At 33.9% G+C, this 18,951-nt stretch overlaps 1 long non-coding RNA gene across 1 annotated transcript in view; it reads right to left on the bottom strand.

Annotated features, from left to right (window-relative positions):
- Positions 1-11,131: 11,131 nt before the first annotated feature.
- Positions 11,132-18,951, bottom strand: part of LOC123278368 (uncharacterized) — a 103,214-nt gene continuing 95,394 nt past the window's right edge. The window contains exon 3 of the long non-coding RNA XR_011495286.1: positions 11,132-11,933. This is a non-coding gene — a long non-coding RNA (uncharacterized lncRNA). The remainder of the gene's footprint in view (positions 11,934-18,951) is intronic.

Here is an 18,951-nt window from a genome sequence, read left to right on the forward strand (position 1 = left end):
GTACTGCTTGATTCCACTCATATGAGGTATCTGAAATAGTCACATTGATAGAAGCAGAGAGCAGAACACTGGTTGCCAAGAGCAGGGAGTACAAGAAATTAAGAGCAGCTGTTCAATGGGTATAAAGTGTCCACAATGCAAAGTAAATAAGTTCTAAGGATCTGTTGTACAAAATTGTGAATACGATTAACAATACAGTATTGTACACAAAAATTCATTAACAGGGTAGATCTCATGTTGTGTTCTTAGCACAATAAAATAAAAAGAAAACAATTGTAATTAAAAATGTATTTCCACTCCTACTTTTCATTGACAAATGTCCAGATATCATTTCTGACTAAATCAAGAAACAACAACACATCTTGCTACATAATTTTGGTGTCAGAAACCTCACTGTTCTATAAAACCCATTGTTCTACTACTATTAAATTGTTTAGGTGATCCTTTTCTTTTTGAAAAATATTTATTAAATATTTGCTTCATATTATATACCATCAAAAATTCTATTGCTATGTTATGATCTAATTGCTATATAAAAGCTATACAATATCACAGAAACTATAAGAAAACTTTAATTCACAATGAGTTACAAATGCTCTTTTCAACTCCTCTGTGTGCAAGGAATATACCAAACTGTCTAGAGAAGCTCAGTGCATATTTTCTCAGGTCAACTTGTGCATGCTTATCTTTTTCTCTTTCAGAGACTCTGCAAGAGGTCTCTAAGCCTGTGAGGACCAAGAACTTAGACAACTTCCACAGAAAAAAAGAGGACGAATGGAGGGCACCAGCGTAGAGTGGGGAGGAAATGTTTCTAGAAAGAAAGAATAGAGATATTTGCTCATAAATCCACAGTTACTGAAAGGAATCCCACCAATAACTTACAACATTCTTTTTAACACTTATGAGCAGTAATTTCAAGGCAGGAAGTTTCTTCTTTCTTTCTTTAATGGAGAATGAAATGTTAATTTGATGTATTCATGAGATAGCAGTTTTATTTAAATTTTATTTCAAGCTAAGGAACAAATTATAACCACCGTAAATGCAATAATAATAGTGATAAATAAAAAAATGTCAACTAATGTTTATTAATTATCTGGTGCTTTGTTTAGAATTACTTGCACCAACTCATGGAATTAGCAACACAAAGAATTTAAATCCATTTTGGAAGTGATGTAATTGAAGCTTGGACAAATTAAGTAACTTGCCCCAGGTCATTCAAGTTGCATGTGGTATTGAAGAGTAGATTCCTGAGCTAAGAGCACAAAAGCTAACATATGCTGGCTCTCCACCACAATTTATAAATATTGAAACTTAATAGTAAGGATGAAACTCACATTTGCCCTTTGAAGTGTAAATAATCTACAAGACGGTTTCCACATTGAAGCACATATGACTTTAGAATTCAATGAAGAACTTTAGAGACGTCTAGTGTGGAAAAGCTAAGCCTTAGAGGGAGACACCCTTTTAGATTTAGTTGAAAACTGCCTGTAATGAATACAAAATCAAAATAATTGTCATCCCTATGGAATTAAATGCACTTTTAAATACGATTTTGTGTCTGGGGTATTTTTACTGCATTAGAGAATACCCCATCAATAAAACACTGGACTTTTTTTCTAAGGAAGTAGAGAAATTACAGATTTCAAAAGGGCAAAGAGAAAATAAGTGAGTAGTGAAATTGGGAAATCTTCACAATCAACACCATCAAAGTTAGAGGTGTGCAGCAGTTCCCAAAATTGAGTAAATTGTAGAGAAGAAATAGTACTAAAAATTGCTCACTTCAATGGACTTTTCTTTTTGTTTTAATTCTTCTCAGTGATTTTTGCTAGTTTCTAAGCATCAGAAAAAGAAAGGGCATCAGGCTGAATCCTGATGTGACCCTGATTCTGGGGCTAGAGCATCTGTTGTCTCTAAGAGCCTGTCAATTTGAGTGAGTGATTGATTATGCTACTTAGGGTCCAGGAGAGAGAACACCATGCTGCTGGCTGACAGCAGCCTTGGGTCTATAGCTAGATTTGTTCACATTCAGTTGAATTCCTGGTCTCAGGCCAAAAAAGGCAGGACATTTATATAGGATTATTTTGACTTTTCAATAAATGGATATTCATGCTCTTTATTAAAATGAGCACAAGTTGTATTGCTTTGTTGTTTATTACAAACAGATGTAAAATGGTCCATTATTAAAACCCTAGTAAAGTAGGTTGTTTTTTAAACATTTTTAACAGCTTTGCTGAAGTATAATTGATATACAAAAAGCCACACACATTTAATATATACAATTATAAGGCACTGTGTTGTATAGTAGATCTCTAGAACTTATTTATGTGGCATTATAGAAACTTTATACCCGCTGAAGAACTCCTCATTTCCCCTATCCCCGAGTGCCTGGCAACCACCATTCCACTTTATACTTCTAAGAGTCTGACTATTTTAGATATCTCACATAAGTAGAATCATGCAGTATTTGTCCTTCTGTGACTGGCTTATTTCACTTAGAATCATGTCCTCTAGGTTTATCTATGTTGTCACAAATCGGATTTCCTTCTTTTTAAAGACTGAATAATCTTCCATTGTATCTATATACCACATTTTCTTTATGCAGTCATCCGTCAATGGACATTGGGTTGCTTTCATGTCTAGTCCATTGTAAACAATGCTGCAATGAACATCAGACTGTAAATATCTCTTTGAGATCCTGATTTCAATTCTTTTAGATATATACCCTGGAGTGGGTAGATTGCTTTTTAATTTTCACTCCTCAATAATATCTTTAGAATACTTGATAGAACTGGCAATACTCACAGGGAAGGAAACTTGAGAATGATCTGAATGGTCATGTTTACCACCAAAGCTGATCTTCCTCCGTTTGCTGTCATCTAAAAGCTATCTTATTTTAAATACGGTAGATAATTTGTTGTGTATGCTTCTGTTGGACAAGTATTCTCTTTGTGTGTTTCATGAATTCATGAAATAGCTAATTAAATTAAAAAATTGTTGCATTGGTATCTTTGAACATTTGACTACTTCTCTTTCTGGCCTGACCACTGGGGCAAAAAATATTTTAAATATAAAACACAGAAGTAAATATGCAAATATATATTTATTTTATAATATTATACATATTAAATATTATAATATAGAATATTGTATTGAATATAGTATATAAATATAACAAATATAAAATATATAATACATATAACAAATATATAAATATATTATATATGTTATATATTACACATAATAAAATATGTGTAATATATAACATATAGCATTTACTATATAACATACACATTTTTATTATATATTATAGATAATATACAAACATATACAAAATATAAATCACAATTAACAATATGTATTAATAAGGTAATCTGTGTGCTGCTCATTGAATTAATTAAAACTGATTATTTCACTGAAGTAACAAGAATTTAAAGAAAGAGTGGAAAAATTAACAATTTAATTCCTCAAACTGGATATTTCCTGGTTTTTTTTCACTGTGTTACCATTTATCACACACGCCTCCATTCAGATCACTTCCAACTCAGATGACTGAACAAAGAAACATTACTTAACACCACAGGAGCAAGTCATGCATCTCCTCTGCTCGCTCCTGTATTCTTGGCTCACGGAACAGTGCTTACTACATGCCAGGTGAAATAAATGCATATTTATGGAATGGATTGAATGAATTAAGTGTTTTCTATGCTTTAAATTTCTATCAAAGGTACATCTGGTTTTTCATCTGAGGTAAAGTTGAATCCTCAGGTAGATATTGCTTAGAAATAAGTTGGAAATGTAACTGTGCCACATAAGAAAAGAGTTAACTGAAGTGAAAATAAAGTTATTTTTCATCAGGGTACTTCTATGAGCTTTTGAAAGCATTTGCAAGGCTGTGACTTTGGTGAAAATATATGTAAAGAGGTAACATAGGGAAGCGAAGTTAGACAATATTTTTAAGGCATTTGAAAAATCAGTTTGCAATGGACTGGAGTTGCATATATAGCTAGAATCTGTTGGAGTAAATTAAAGGTTGCAGTTTTTACCTTCCAAGTTTGATCTGGTTATTCTATAGTGCTGGCACAGCATTTCAAAGAAAGTGTTACATCAATTAACTTTAAACAATCTGTGCAACTTTTATTAATGTTTCCAACAAGGCTATATAAATTCTATTGCTAATGAGGTCAGAGTGTACTTCAAACTCCAGGCGAGACCGGCGTCTTGAAACGCGAGAGAACACTAACTTGCCTTCACACTGTATATCAACTCATTGACTAGCTCTTTACAAATGTAAGATGGAGGCAGGGAATTGGGAAGAGAACAGGGTGAAAATTGGATAAAAATTTCAATTCCTTTCTCTAAATTGTTAGCTTTACAAAGATAAGAAAAGATCTACTCTAGTCTCATATTCTGTTAATAGATTTCCTAATCTCCATATTTATTACTGTTTCATGATAGAATAATGTCTTAAAAAACTGTGTGAATTGGAAAATTGGCTTATGCCTCAGATTCAGCAAGACAACAACCTATTAGCAGATAGGAGGGATAGCTGGGAAAAAATAGAGGTTGTCTAAAAAACATCAGGTCTGTTTGTAAATAAATTTGCCCTTTCCTTTCTTCCATTTGCTTTTGTCCACAGCTGGGTTTCATACTTGGTTCAAATATAATGAGATATTATCTCTCATCTAGGCCTGCATGAGAATATTTTTTAAATTAAACTTAAATTGAATTTGCATAACTGGCTTTTAGAGTTTCTCTTTCAAAGTCCTTTGCCTATTTTATGAGGAATTTTGATACACAAGTAAAATTACTTCAATGTATTTTAAATAATTTATTCTTTAATGTTATTGAAATAAAAGTAACGATGTTGATCTCAGGCTTAACTTAATAGCTACTGAGCTGAATGCTGCCAAGAATCAGCCAAAATGTTCATTGAACCTTCTACAATGATCTCTAAGTTTGCTGTTAGCAGAGAATTTTTCATGAGCTAAAATCAGAAAGTACTTATATTTAAGAGATGGTGGGAAATGAAAATCACCCTTAATATTTAATTTTTGAGTTATTTAGAAAGACTGATCATTAATACAAGCTAACTTATTTATTTAATATTTTTCTGTTAGGAAGGTTAGCCCTGAGCTAACATCTGTGCTAATCTTCCTCTATTTTATCTGTGGGGGTGCCACCACAGCATGGTTTTCACAAGTGGTGTGTAGGTCCACACCTGAGATCCAAACCAGCGAACCCCGGGCTGCTGAAGCAGAGCGGGAGATCTTAATCCCTACACCACTGGGCCAGCCCCTTCACTTCTTTCAAATGACTGTATTTAACTGGAAATACTTCAGTAGACATTGACTATACCTAGCAAACATTATATGATTTCAAATAAAATGCTCCATGAATTGATTCAACATGTATGTAGTAGGCACCAATTATGTGTCAACCATGGTGCTTAGTTCTAGGGCACAATGAAGAATGACAGATAGGATTTTTACACGTAAAAAACTTACATTTTAAGGATTTCCCTTCCATTTTCTTGTTGATTTGCCTTTGTAACATAACAAAACAATTTAAAACCTAGGTAGAAAATATGTGGATTAATATTGAAGCTCTTTTCAGAAATATTACAAAATTTCAGCTAGGTATCCAGTGCTGTTTTGTTAATATTATTATCATCATTATTATTTAAAAATAGAACTGAAATGTACAAATAACACTAGTAACAAACAGTCGTTAGAAGCTACTGTAATATTCACAATTCTTTGCTTTATGATATTTCTTTTTGAAAAAAGGCCCGATTTCTGACCCTGGGTAAGATTATTATTTTCTCTAATTCTTCTCTAGAAGTCAATATCATTCATTGCATAAGGAAACTCCTAAAATGCCAAATTGTCTTTTTCAGTCAACATACCTATATGTGGATAGCCAGCTATTAACTGTTTTCACATATGTGATGGAATAAATGAAAAGTAATAAAGCTAATAAGGAATGTTCATATACTGAGGTATATGAGGAAGCCATTTTGGTTTAAAACTGATTTGACCTGACCTTCTTTTTCCAGAATGGCCTGACGTGGCCTGTCAAGCATGCACTGTACATCTGCTTTAAACATTTACAGTATAACAAAGCAAAGAATGCTGCCTTTAAACATAGGGATGTATGCTTCCCTCCGTATCAGCATTTCTTTAAAGATAAGCATTCCTTCCCAGAAACCAGGGTCAGAGGGACCTGCTGTATGTAGCAAAACATCTTGTGACTGTAGTATAAAAAAAAGTATTCTTGTCATATTTGATGTATGTTCTCTGTTCCAAAACAGTATATAATCATGCTGTACACCTCATTTCTCCAGAACACTTCCTTCCCTGATGGAGGTTCCTCTCCAAGGTTAGAATCCATGGAATTGGCTCATATATTAAACTCAACTTCAATTTTGATCTATAGGTTGATTATTGATTATTTGTGTCAATAAATGTGTTTGATATATAGTGAATAATCTACTCAATTTCCCAGGCTTACTCATTTTTAACATGGGTCAGGGATATTGTACCATTAGGGGTGGACAGTGGGATAAAATAAAATTAAAGAAGTCAATAATCATGGCTGAACAAATCAAGAGAGGAAATCAGTGAGGATGAAAGACAGAGTGTGACAAACTTCCCCTTCTCCTCTCAGCGTATCTCATTTCTTTGGTGTTTTTGCACTTACCACATTATTTTCAAGATTATAAACTTTTATGTATTTGAAGTCTCCTACTAATTTTTAAATCACAATACTTTATGAAAATGTTAAAATAATTGCTCTTTTAAAATAGAGTTTATTTATAGTATTATTAATACTCTCAATAATAGTATTAGAGATGAAGGTGTTAATAATAAAATAGTAGTCATAATATTAGTCATGATTTATTAAGTGTTCCTTCTGGCCAAGAAATGTGTTAAATTTTGCATTGATTATTACTTGCCATCCATTCACAATGCTATGCGACAATTATTGTTGTTGAGATGAAAGGCATAACATATTTGAAGACGTGACTGCAGAATGACCAGTAAAGAAACCAGCTTGACCAAAGAAATATTCTGTATTCAGTAGGAATTTGAGGCTTTGGATGAATGTGGGTTTTGAGAATATTCATAGAAAGAATAAACAAATGAGACTTCATCAGACTAAAGAGCTTCTTCAAGGCAAATGAAAATAGGATTGAAACAAAAAAAAACCCACTAACTGGGAAAAAATATTTGCAAGTCATATATCTGACAAAGGCTTAATATCCATAATATATAAAGAACTCTCACAACTGAACAACAAAAATCAAACAACCCAATCAAAAAATGGGCTGGAGACATGAACAGACATTTCTCCAAAGAAGATATATGGATGGCCAATAGGCACATGAAAAGATGCTCGTCATCGCTGATCATCAGGGAAATGCAAATCAAAACTACACTAAGATATCACCTTACACCCATTAGAATGACAAAAATATCTAAAACTAATAGTAACAAATGTCAGAGAGGTTGTGGAGAAAAAGGAACCCTCATACACTGCTAGTGGAATGCAAACTGGTGCAGCCACTGTGGAAAACAGTATGGAGATCCCTCAAAAAATTAAAAATAGAACCACCATACGATCCAGCCATCCCACTGCTGGGTATTTATCCAAAGAGCTTGAAGTCAGCAATCCCAAAAAGTCCTATGCACCCCAATGTTCATTGCAGCATTATTTATAATAGCCAAGACATGGAAACAACCTAAGTGCCCATCAACAGATGAATGGATAAAGAAGATGTGGTACATACATATATACAATGGAATACTACTCAGCTGCAAAACAGAACAAAATCATTCCATTTGCAATAACATGGATGGACCTTGAGGGAATTATGTTAAGTGAAATAAGCCAGCTAGAGAAGGATAATCTGTGTATGACTCCACTCATATGAGGAATTTAAAAATGTGGACTAAGAACAGTTTAGTGGATACCAGCTGAAGGATGGGGTGGGGGGTGGGCACAAAGGGTGAAGTGGTGCACCTACAACACGAATGACAAATATTAATGTACAACTGAAATTTCACAAGATTGTAACCTATCATTAACTCAATTAAAAAAACACTTCGTTATGTGGTGCATGACAGTATATTTACATACATACACACACGAATACACATACACACATATACATGTGTTTGTATGTAAAGAGAATATAAGAGCTATTTTCCTGGCTTTGGAAAATTATGGAAATAACTTTTAAATATTTAATTGAGTAATGTAAAATAACCTAGAATAATTTTATTCTTTTGAAATGTAGAATGCTTTCCATCATATCTGTCTCAGGGAACATTCTCCATTAATTTCTGATTTCCTTGAAATCAGTATTTGTCAATGCCCATTTTGAATGCAAAAGCATTGAAAGAGAGCTTAATATTTTTGAGAAAATGTATATCCCATAATAACTGAGATACTTTGTTCTAGAAAGCCTGAAGAATAGGTGGAAGAGTATGTCGTGTGGCTGTTATGCTAGAAACTAGGTCCCTGTATTATATTATCTCCCTGGAGGTTCTTTTAGGCTTCCAGTGAATATTTTTAGTAGTTCTTTTTATACTGCCTTATCAAGAATGCTTAAATCTTAAGGTTGGCTGAATTCTTCTATACATACTACCATTTGGACTTGGAGAATTCCAGAATTAGGCTTCATAGGAAGCAGACATTTGATTTATGGCCCATTGGGTCTTCAGGGAGAAAGTTGCAACAGCAGAAACAACCACTAAATCCAGAAGATGATATTCACTTACTGCCTTGTATATATTGAGTCTACTTTGGAAAATATAGCATGGCAAAATAGAATAGATCAATAAGGAAGTAGCCTAATGTCATGAAAATAGAATGTATTGAATCAAAAATCTTAAGTATGAGTTCTAATTTTGCTTTTACTCTAATTTTGCCCTTTAAAGCTCAATTTCTTCATTAAGAAAATGGATTTTAAAACCCAATGCTCCTTTGAGAATCTAGGAATAACTGTAAAAAGTTATTTGAAATATTAAAAGTGCTATCAATATTATTGTCCTGATAGCAAATATGATTTTATTATGGAATGCACTTCACAGTATATTACTAAATTGCTAAGCTGTCTGGAAATATCCAGAAAGTTTGGTTTGTAGAGAATATTTGGTGTGTAGGTAATTGAAGGACCTGGTGAGAGGTCTCAAAGTAGAGAGTTCGTTTTTTTCTTTGTACATTGCTCATCTTTGAGCACTTCTCTCTTCCCACAACCCTCTTGTGAGATAAACCTGTCTTTCATCCAGCTGAAAAAGGTTGGGTTTACAGCCTTAATTGGGTCTTCTCCTCAGGACATAATGGAGCATGTGACAAGAGACCTCACTCCTCTAGGTTAGCAAAAGGCAGTTTAAATAAGGAGTTTTGTATATCTGAGGAATAGTCTTAACTTTTAAAATGTAGATGAAGTTTTGTTTCAAGTGTGATTATAATTTTGAAAAATAGATTGCTGTCTAGATTTTTACTAGTTGATTTTGGTTAACTTATTTTTTCCGATGAAGTTATGAATCAAAAATTCTGTGACTCTGTTAGGTATTGGGTCTATAAAATTGCCTAGGCACCAGTCCCTTCCTCAAAGAGAGAAGAAACTAAATAACTAAATACATGAAGTATGTATAAATGATTTTGTGTGTGTATAAAATTCCAAATTGGAATTAATTGATGCTAAATTCTGAAAATTGAGTTGGGAGTTTGTTTGATTGGATTGTAGAAAAAATCTCAGGTTAACGGAAAAATAGCCTGTACAAAGGAATTGAAAGAGTAAAGACACTGGTTCTGAAAAAATGATAAATATGGTTGAAGTGCAGAGAAGGAATGGGGGAGAGGCAAAAGATAAGGCTAGAGAGGAAGCAGTTGCACAAGCCTCAAATGGTTCTACATTTTATTGTGTTTTAACCAATGTGGAACGGGAAATTTAGTTAACGATGAATTTTATACATATATATATAGATATATATATATATATCTATATATATATATAAAACAAATATATGTATATTTCATTGTCACCGGTGTTCCCATGTATTAAGAATAAAGGAGTGAGCTTAAAGATAAAGTCAGTGATCTCAGGGAGTTTACGTTTTAGTGGGTTGGGACAACAACAAAAAAATAATAAAGGGGCTGGCCTGGTGGTACAGCAGTTAAATTTACATGTTCTGCTTCGGAGGCCCAGGGTTCTGTGGTTCGCATCCTGGGTGCCGACCCGCAAAGCACTTGTCAAGCCATGCTGTCGCAGGTGTCCCACATATAAAGTGGAGGAAGATGGGCATGGATGTTAGCTCAAGGCCAGTCTTCTTCAGCAAAACAAAAGAGGAAGATTGGCAGCAGACGTTAGCTCAGGGCTAATCTTCCTCAAAAAAATAAATAATTAAAAACCTAAGATTTCAGCTGCTGATGAGTATCATAGTGATATAGAAGGCAAAAGCAGAGAAAGGAATTTGGTGCTTGGGGAAGTTTCCCCTTACTCTTTTATAAGCTTGCCAGGGAAGCCTAAAGAGGAAGGAAAGAATGAGATGAGGTCAGAGAGATGTGTAGATGGTAGGTCCTGTAGGGGCATATAAGCCATTTCGTGGACTGTGGCTTTTACTCTGATTAATACACGATGGCCTGGAGTCATTTTGAGCAGAGGAGTGACATAATGTGACAGGGGTTTTAAAAAGTCATCTGACTGCTGTGATTCCCACCCTGTCTGACCCATGAGCTCATTTCCAGGTTTAAGGCTGCAACGAGTTTAGGGCGGGGATAGAGGCATAAAGGAGAGTATTTGAGTCTGCCACAGCCAGTACATCCTAGAGACGCTCTACCTATAGTTCCACACATATGAACATGCACATGCGTGTAGATATTTTTTGAGGAAAATTAGCTGTGAGCTAACATCTGCTGCCAATCCTCCTCTTTTTGCTGAGGAAGATTGGCCCTGAGCTAACATCTGTACCCATCTTCCTTTACTTTATACGTGGGATGCCTGTCACAGCATGGCTTGACAAGAGGTGTGTATGTTCGCACCCGGGATCTGAACCCGCTAACCATGGGCCGCTGAAGCCGAATGTGCGAACTTAACCACTGCGCCACCAGGCCAGCCCCCACATAGAGTTTTAAGAGATAGCTTGTGCTGTTAAAAATGTTAATAGATTTGTAATTAATAGTATAATTTTGGCTTTGGAGATTACTCAAATTTCAATGTCTAAAATAGATTCTAATAATAGCAGGCATAAAATAAATTTTATGTTGATGAAAATGATAAATCTAATCTCATAAACAAATCATATACATGTATTATATTCTCAATATTTAGTTACTTTTTCACACCCCAGACCTCTATTTCCTACATTAGGAAAACCTCCAAAGCCATAAAAAGTGAAAATGTTTACTTATTTTCATTTATATCCTGCTCAAAAGATAAAAGACTTAGAGACTGATAGTTAATAGTGCCAACTTCAGTATTCTGGCCCACCTTTCAGACACACTGGAAAATCACAATTTCCCAACTCCTAGAAATTAGGTACGACCACATGGCTTGCTTTGGCCAACAGAATATGAATGGAAATGTATTCATTATCTTTTGCTACTTAACAAATTTTCATAAAACTTAGATGTTTAAAACAACAAACACTTACCCTCTCACATGGTCCCTGAGGATCAAGAATCCAGGAGTAGCTTAGCTGGGTGGTTCTGGCTCAGGATCTCTCATGACTTTGCAGTCAGTATCTGAATGATCTGTAGGTTTGAAGGGGCTGCAGGATCTGTGTCCAAAGGCTGCCTTACATGTTGGTAGCAAGAGCTCTCACTTCTTCACTGGCTCTTTGGAGGAAACCTGTCTTCTTTGCCAGAAGGGCCTCTGATGACAATGCAGTAAAATCTGTGATAGCCAGTGATCCAGGAGAATGAGCCTGGCGAAGATGGAAGTTGTAGTGACTTTTTATAACTTCATCTCTGGAAGTAATAGACTATCACAAATGTCTATTCTATGGGTCACACAGACCAGTTCTGGTGCTAACACCTTGGGAGAGGAATATACATGGGTATGAATCCTAGAAGGCAGGGGCTATATGAGGCCATGTTGGAGTCTAGCAGCACAGGCCCTGACCTACTTTCCCTATATGCTTAAGCTTTAAAGAATGGTTGTAAAATTCCCCACACCACCTTCCCTCTGCAGGGACATCTACTTTTCTTCCAGAAGGCTGGAAAAGCATCAGCTGGGGTCCGTAGGGAGAACAAGGTGAAGCAGAGCCCTCCCCATTTTCACATCCTGTGCGAACTCTTATGATGGACATGTAGAGTGAGGATGAAATGTAATTTTCCTTTAAGTCGCTGCAATTTTGGTACTGTTACCTTAAAATAACCTAGTCTATCCTGTCTGCTAATGTGGACTCCGGCTAGAGCGGGAGTTGACAAACATTTTTTCTGTCAAGAATTGTAAACATTTTCTGCTTTGCAGGTCATATGGTCTCTGTGAAAATTACTTAACTCTGATGTAGTGTGAAAGTGGACATAGACGATATGTAAACAAATGGAATTAGCTATGTTCCAATAAAACTTTATTTATCACAAAAGTGATGGAGTGCATTTGCCTGGCAGGTAGTATTTTGCTACCCATTGTAAAGGGGGCAGGGAGCAGAGAAGAATGTATATTCTTCTCCTTTTCTAGTTTACTCTCCATTTCTCTTTGTACTTTCACCAGATTTCAGTAGCAGGAAAAAATAGTCCTCCCTGTGCTGAATAACTAAATGTCAACCATTAAAATCTGTGTTAAGAAATACTTTATTTTTCCAGATCAATAACTTGAAGATCAATTTTTCACATCATGAAATGCTAGATATTATGTTTTTGCTTATGTATCATGGATATTATTCTTTTATTGTGCTTTCTCCCATACTGTATTGGAAGGGGGTTTCTTGGGGACAAAGGAAAGTACAACAAAGAAAATAACAAAAGTATATCACATGCTATGTTTCCTTATAGATGATTTACTTCTGGAAAAAATCAATTTTCAAAATATACCCTACTCTTTTTTTCACTAGGTATAGAAACATAAAACTTACCTTGAGACTGAACAAAAAGAATCAGAGAATCAACTATTTTAATAAGAAGAAATCAAATTACTTAATGATAAACACAATTCATTCACTAAATTTTATATTGTGTCTTTCAGACTCTTTTGAAATTTCTTCTTTCTGTGTAAGACTCTTCGGAGATTTCTGGGAACCTTGGGGCCTAATATGTAGCCCTTTTTCTTGAATTTCTTATTATACACAAAAATACAAGTTAATATATGAAGAATAAATTATGATAGTAAACATTTATTAGTGCTTACAGCATGCCAGTTAGTCTTTCAAGTGTTTTCACGTGGATGAATTCAACTAACCTTTATAGTAACTAGGTAAACTAGAAACTGTTACTATCTCTATTTTACATTTGGGGAAACTAAAGCACAAAGACTTTATGCAATTTTCCCAAACTATACAACCAGTGTGCCCCAGCCAAGGAATCCAGACATTCTGGCTCCATGGTCCCTGTTCTTAATTACTACATTAACGCAGACTCCCTTGCAGTGAAGTCTGACATAATAGTTACCAAATGCCATGCACAGATGGAAGGAACTCAGAGGTGGGCCTAGGAGTTATGGGGTAGGTCATCAACACCACCAATGACATCAAGATATGCCTGCACTGAATCAAGCCTCCCTATACAAGTTCTGTGCACTGTGACTTGCTGTTCTCTATTACAAGTGATGGTATTTCGTAAAATACCTAACAAATTTTAAGAGCCTGTAATTGCTTAGTTTCTCAGACTATAATCTATAAATTCCTATTCAAAATTTATAACTCAAAATTAAAAGTTCTTGAGATTTCCAGCTCTTCCACAAGGAAACTAGAAACACTTCAAAAACCTCAAACGTCAAAAAAAGGTAAACTAAACCACCATGATATATTCTTAATTACAATTAGCAAGAATAATTAGCAAGCAGCATTGTAATTATAAGTATTTCAGTTCCATCCTTAACTTATATTTATTTTGAAAGGCATTATTTTGCAAAAGCAAGAACAAAGGAAATTTTCAATATTAAAAAATATTAAAAGTGTCTGGTTTAAAATTTAAGTACAATCGTGCACCACACAATGACATTCTGGTCAAAGATGAACCGCATATATGATGATAGTCCCACAAAATTGGTACCATGTAGCCTAGGTGTGCAGTAGGCTATGCCATCTAAGTTTGTGTAAGTACACTCTATCATATTCACACAATGACCAAACAACCAAAAGTATTTCTCAGAATGTATCTTAGTCATTAAGCGATATGTGACAGTATAATTAAAATCATATACCAAGAAGATAGTGATGGTTTCCTCATCAGTGTAATTTTGTTACGTTTCTTATTATTTAGGAAATTTTTTCTGATGATTTTATTAACACAATTGCATTATTTGCTTTTTAAAAAGCTTAAAATATAAAAAAATGTCGAATACATTTTCAACTGTGAAAAAGGAAAAGAAAGAAAAATCTACTGTTAGGTAAATCTTCCTTTAGGTACTGCAGATAGGAGAAAAATATATTTGCATAATAATTATTTACTTTATATTCCAAATCAGTGATTAGATAAAATTGAATGTTTAATAGTCTATTGACCCATACTGCAAAATATCCATTACACATAATGTACGTGAAAGATATCACAAAACAAAATGACTACACAAAGTCTATTGTCATCTGTGCTCTATTTTTTTTTCCTTGTATTGGGGTTATAGAGGATATATCAACCACCACTAACTTATTCTAATTATCATATTTAGATATAGTCTTAAATATTTAAACAGAAATGTAGACCAGCTCCATGAAAACAGAAGAGTTGATATCATGGTACACTTAAAAAAAAGTAACTAAAACAAAACAAAATAAATTTCCATAAACCTATTTTGTTATAATGAGGACTTTAAGGAAACCTAGTTCCTATTTAGAATTGAACCAATACTAAGTAAGTGCACATAAAGATAATGACAAAAATTATTGCTAATGATGGATACTTCTAGTTCATACAGTCATAAGAATTGATCTTATTTGGAAACTAATTAGAGACAGTCAACAAAATTGCTTCTCAAATTTGGTTTTATTCTTTGATTTGAAAATACTAGATTAGTTGTGGAAATCAAAGTGGCATAGTTTTGTTTTTTACTTAAAAAATAATTTTAACTGGACAAATCTTATCTTTTAAAATGATTAATTTTTCCTAGACTGAAGGAGACTAATAAAAATCATACAGAGAAATTCTTATACACTAATTGACACTAATTGAAAAGAGACTGATATTTAAATATGATACAAAACTGGCCAACATGTAAAATTGACATGTCTTGTCTTATTCAAAAAATAATTCAAGTAAGATTGAATAGGAGCAAATTAAGACTTTTAAAATTTATATTTATTTATTCTTCCATTTATTCAACAATAGTAAGTCCTTATTAAGGAACTAGTTCCTTTATCATTGGACCTGTAAAGCAGCATCCTAGAGTCAGCTCATACTGGCTTGTGGCAACCAAATGTGTACATCTCTTACCAACTCCATATTTAGTGCTTTCACATTTTCACCTTACCAGTGGCCAAAGTGGGCCATCATCATCCTCAAAGTTACATCATGATAATTGGCAATTCTGGGTCTTTTTTCTTCCACCAAAGAGCCAGTTTTTTAATATTTCCTACCCTACCACTAGATACATAGCAACAAACAGAACAGATGAGAACACAACTATTCTGAAGCCTGTCTTCTAGTGGAGGGACATGTTAATTAATCAATTACCTTTAATTAATTAAAGTTAGCTAATTTTAATTTAAATTTAAATAGGCACACGTGGCTAGTTACTACCATATTGGACAGTATGGTTTTGTACAAAGAAAGATGGCAGAAGAGCATTCCAGATAGGAACATGAAGGGCAAGCACGATGAGGCAGGAATCACATTGGAACATTCTAGGAAACATAAAGCAAATGTGACAGAATCTTAGTGGGAGAGGGGAAATGCTTTGAGATTAGGTGAGAGGTGTTGACTGGGCAATTTGAAGGCTCATTTAGGTCATGCCTAAAAATTGTTTGCTTCTGGCAGCTGTATATCACACTCTACATTTAAAAGTGAGAACGTGTTTATTTCCCCCCAAATAGGACATACTTGGTACCACTGGGAATTCAATATGCTTTATACTATTCTCATAGAGAATTTATAGGCAAAACAGATATTCTAACTTACAGAAATCTAAAATAAAAATCTACTGCACCAACAAAATAAATTGGTTTATCTCGTATAATGCTAATAATGAAAATTGTGTTAATTGTTATTTATGGATCACAAATTATGACAATCTATCTTTATCTTACTAAATGAGCTCAACAGTCTTTTGGAGATAGTTATTATTCTCATTTTATAGGTTAGTCTATAGTTTAAAGATGTTAAATAAATTTTCCATGCTCATGCAAGAAACTGGAGAAAGAAGGATTTCTATCAGGCTTTCTGGAATTCAAAACATATGGATATAGTGGAGAAGAAGGAAAAATATAATTATAAATATAATTACAGATCAACCACTAGAGACTAAATAATAACTACTAGTTTAGTTTTAATTTTAAAGCAAATTTATTAATATATTTAAATAATTCTCTAGGTATTCATGTCTTTCCTCAATGAACTGAATTTTGGAATCTATTTTGTATGTATGTATGTATTTATGTACTTAATGACTCCTCCCTCCCTCTCCCTGCCTCTCTTGATTGATAGATGATAGATGAATAGATAGATAGATAGATAGATTAGATAGATAGATAGACAGACAGATAGACCAATCTTGGTATTATATTAGCAATTAGATAAGAGAAGATTAAAAAAAAAACTTATGAAAAAGTAATTAACAATCAACTTCTGTCTATACCGGGAAATCTAGTGACAAATTTGTTATGTAGGAATAACAGGCAATAAACTACTATTGATTCTGATAGTTCTCACAGAGAACATATGTGAAATTCAATCATTGATAATAGTCTATTAAAAGTTAGTGTCTGTATGAAATATGAAAATACTTTATGGAATATTAATATTGGAACAAAAACTGAAGGTAATAGAGAAGATCCTTAGGGAAAAAAATGGGCTAGAATTGCATGTACAATTTCTTTGGTTATGAAAGTAATTATTAATGCAAAATTGGATAAGGGGAATTTAGAACATGAAAGAAATTATAATCTGCTTATTATTTCAGTATTTTTTCCTAAGATATATAAAGACATTTTGACATCAGTTAAAAGAAATATGTGGGGGCTGGCCCTGTGGCCGAGTGGTTAAGTTCGCGCACTCCGCTGCAGGCGGCCCAGTGTTTCGTTGGTTCGAATCCTGGGCGCAGACATGGCACTGCTCATCAGACCACGCTGAGGCAGCGTCCCACATGCCACAACTAGAAGGACCCACAACAAAGAGTATACAAGTATGTACAGGGTGGCTTTGGGAAGAAAAAGGAAAAAAATAAATCTTTTAGAAAAAAAAGAAATATGTGATTTTAATTTGAAGTTTTAATTCCGAAAGACTCAAATACAGTTAGCACACAGTGGGAAAATGACTAACGAATTATTAGGAAGTTCCATTTAAAAAAGGGAGAACTTTGTGAAAAAGCAACTGCCTTTGAAATCACTTTACATCTGAGCTGATTTGAACATAGTCATGTTATAATTGGCGTAAAGTTGGGCTAACTAATAATGAAATAAAAGTCATAACACTAATGGAATCAAATAAGTATAATCCACTTTACAGACCATTCCCTGTGGATTCTATTTGCTGAAAGTAAACAAATGTACATGCTAGAGGTACTTTTTTTTCTTCTAATACCAGTGAAATGAAGACCAAGTTATATAAGAATACATAAAAATTAAAAAAACATTCTTTTTGCATATGGATCATTGTGAAAGTACTCCTATTTTTCAATGCTAGTTATATTCTCGATTAATATTTCTTTTTATAACTTGAGGACTTTTATTTTACTGTTCTTCAATACAGCACCTCATTGCCATTGACTATTTAAATAATCTTTATATATAGGAAACCCAACAAACAAATAAAATGATAGGGCTGTGGGCCATGCATTTTCTTCTTATTTTGTCTGGATTAAGCCAAGGCACTGCTCGATAGTGGTTTTCCATTCAAGACACAAAAAATGTAAAACAAATGTTATCATTTATAGTCCTCATTTAAATCTAGCCTAAACTGACAGGCAGAAATGGTTAAGGTTAAGCCTTCTGATTGATTATGGGGGAGCAGGTTAGTAAGGGTGTTTGATCAATTGCTAATGAATAAGGATTATTGCTTTAATAAAAGTGTTCACCTGTAGAGAAAACATTCTGATGTATTTCTTTTCCCCTTTAGACATAATGTGGCTAATCCTCTCAAATCTGAGCCGTTAAATGAGAAGTCTAATAAATTTAAGATCAAGTATTTTTCAGTCAATTGAAGATCACTTTCTTGCCCTCTGTAAGTGACTGTCAATTCATTGGTTTGAAATTAATATGAGAGAATTGGCACATTAGATAGAAGTGATGCAAAAATTTCTCCTTAACAAAAAGTATTTTGCAAATACTACATTGCTTTTGTTTTAATACAACATATTTAATTCTTCAAATGTCTCTAAATAAGTGCATTTTTGGTTTTGAGACAACTCCATTTAAAGGATAATTTAAAATTACTGAAAAAGAAATAGAAGTAGGATTCTCTTTTTTTTTTTAAAGATTGGCACCTGAGCTAACATCTGTTGTCAATCTTTTTTCTTTTTCCCACCCTTCTTCTTCTCCCCAAAGCCCCCCAGCATATAGTTGTACATTCTAGTTGTGAGTGACTCTGGTTGTACTATGTGGGATGCCACCTCAGTGTAGCCTGATGAGCAGT

Source organism: Equus asinus, chromosome 18 (genome assembly GCF_041296235.1).
Source record: "Equus asinus isolate D_3611 breed Donkey chromosome 18, EquAss-T2T_v2, whole genome shotgun sequence".
In the NCBI taxonomy this organism is placed as follows: domain Eukaryota; kingdom Metazoa; phylum Chordata; class Mammalia; order Perissodactyla; family Equidae; genus Equus; species Equus asinus.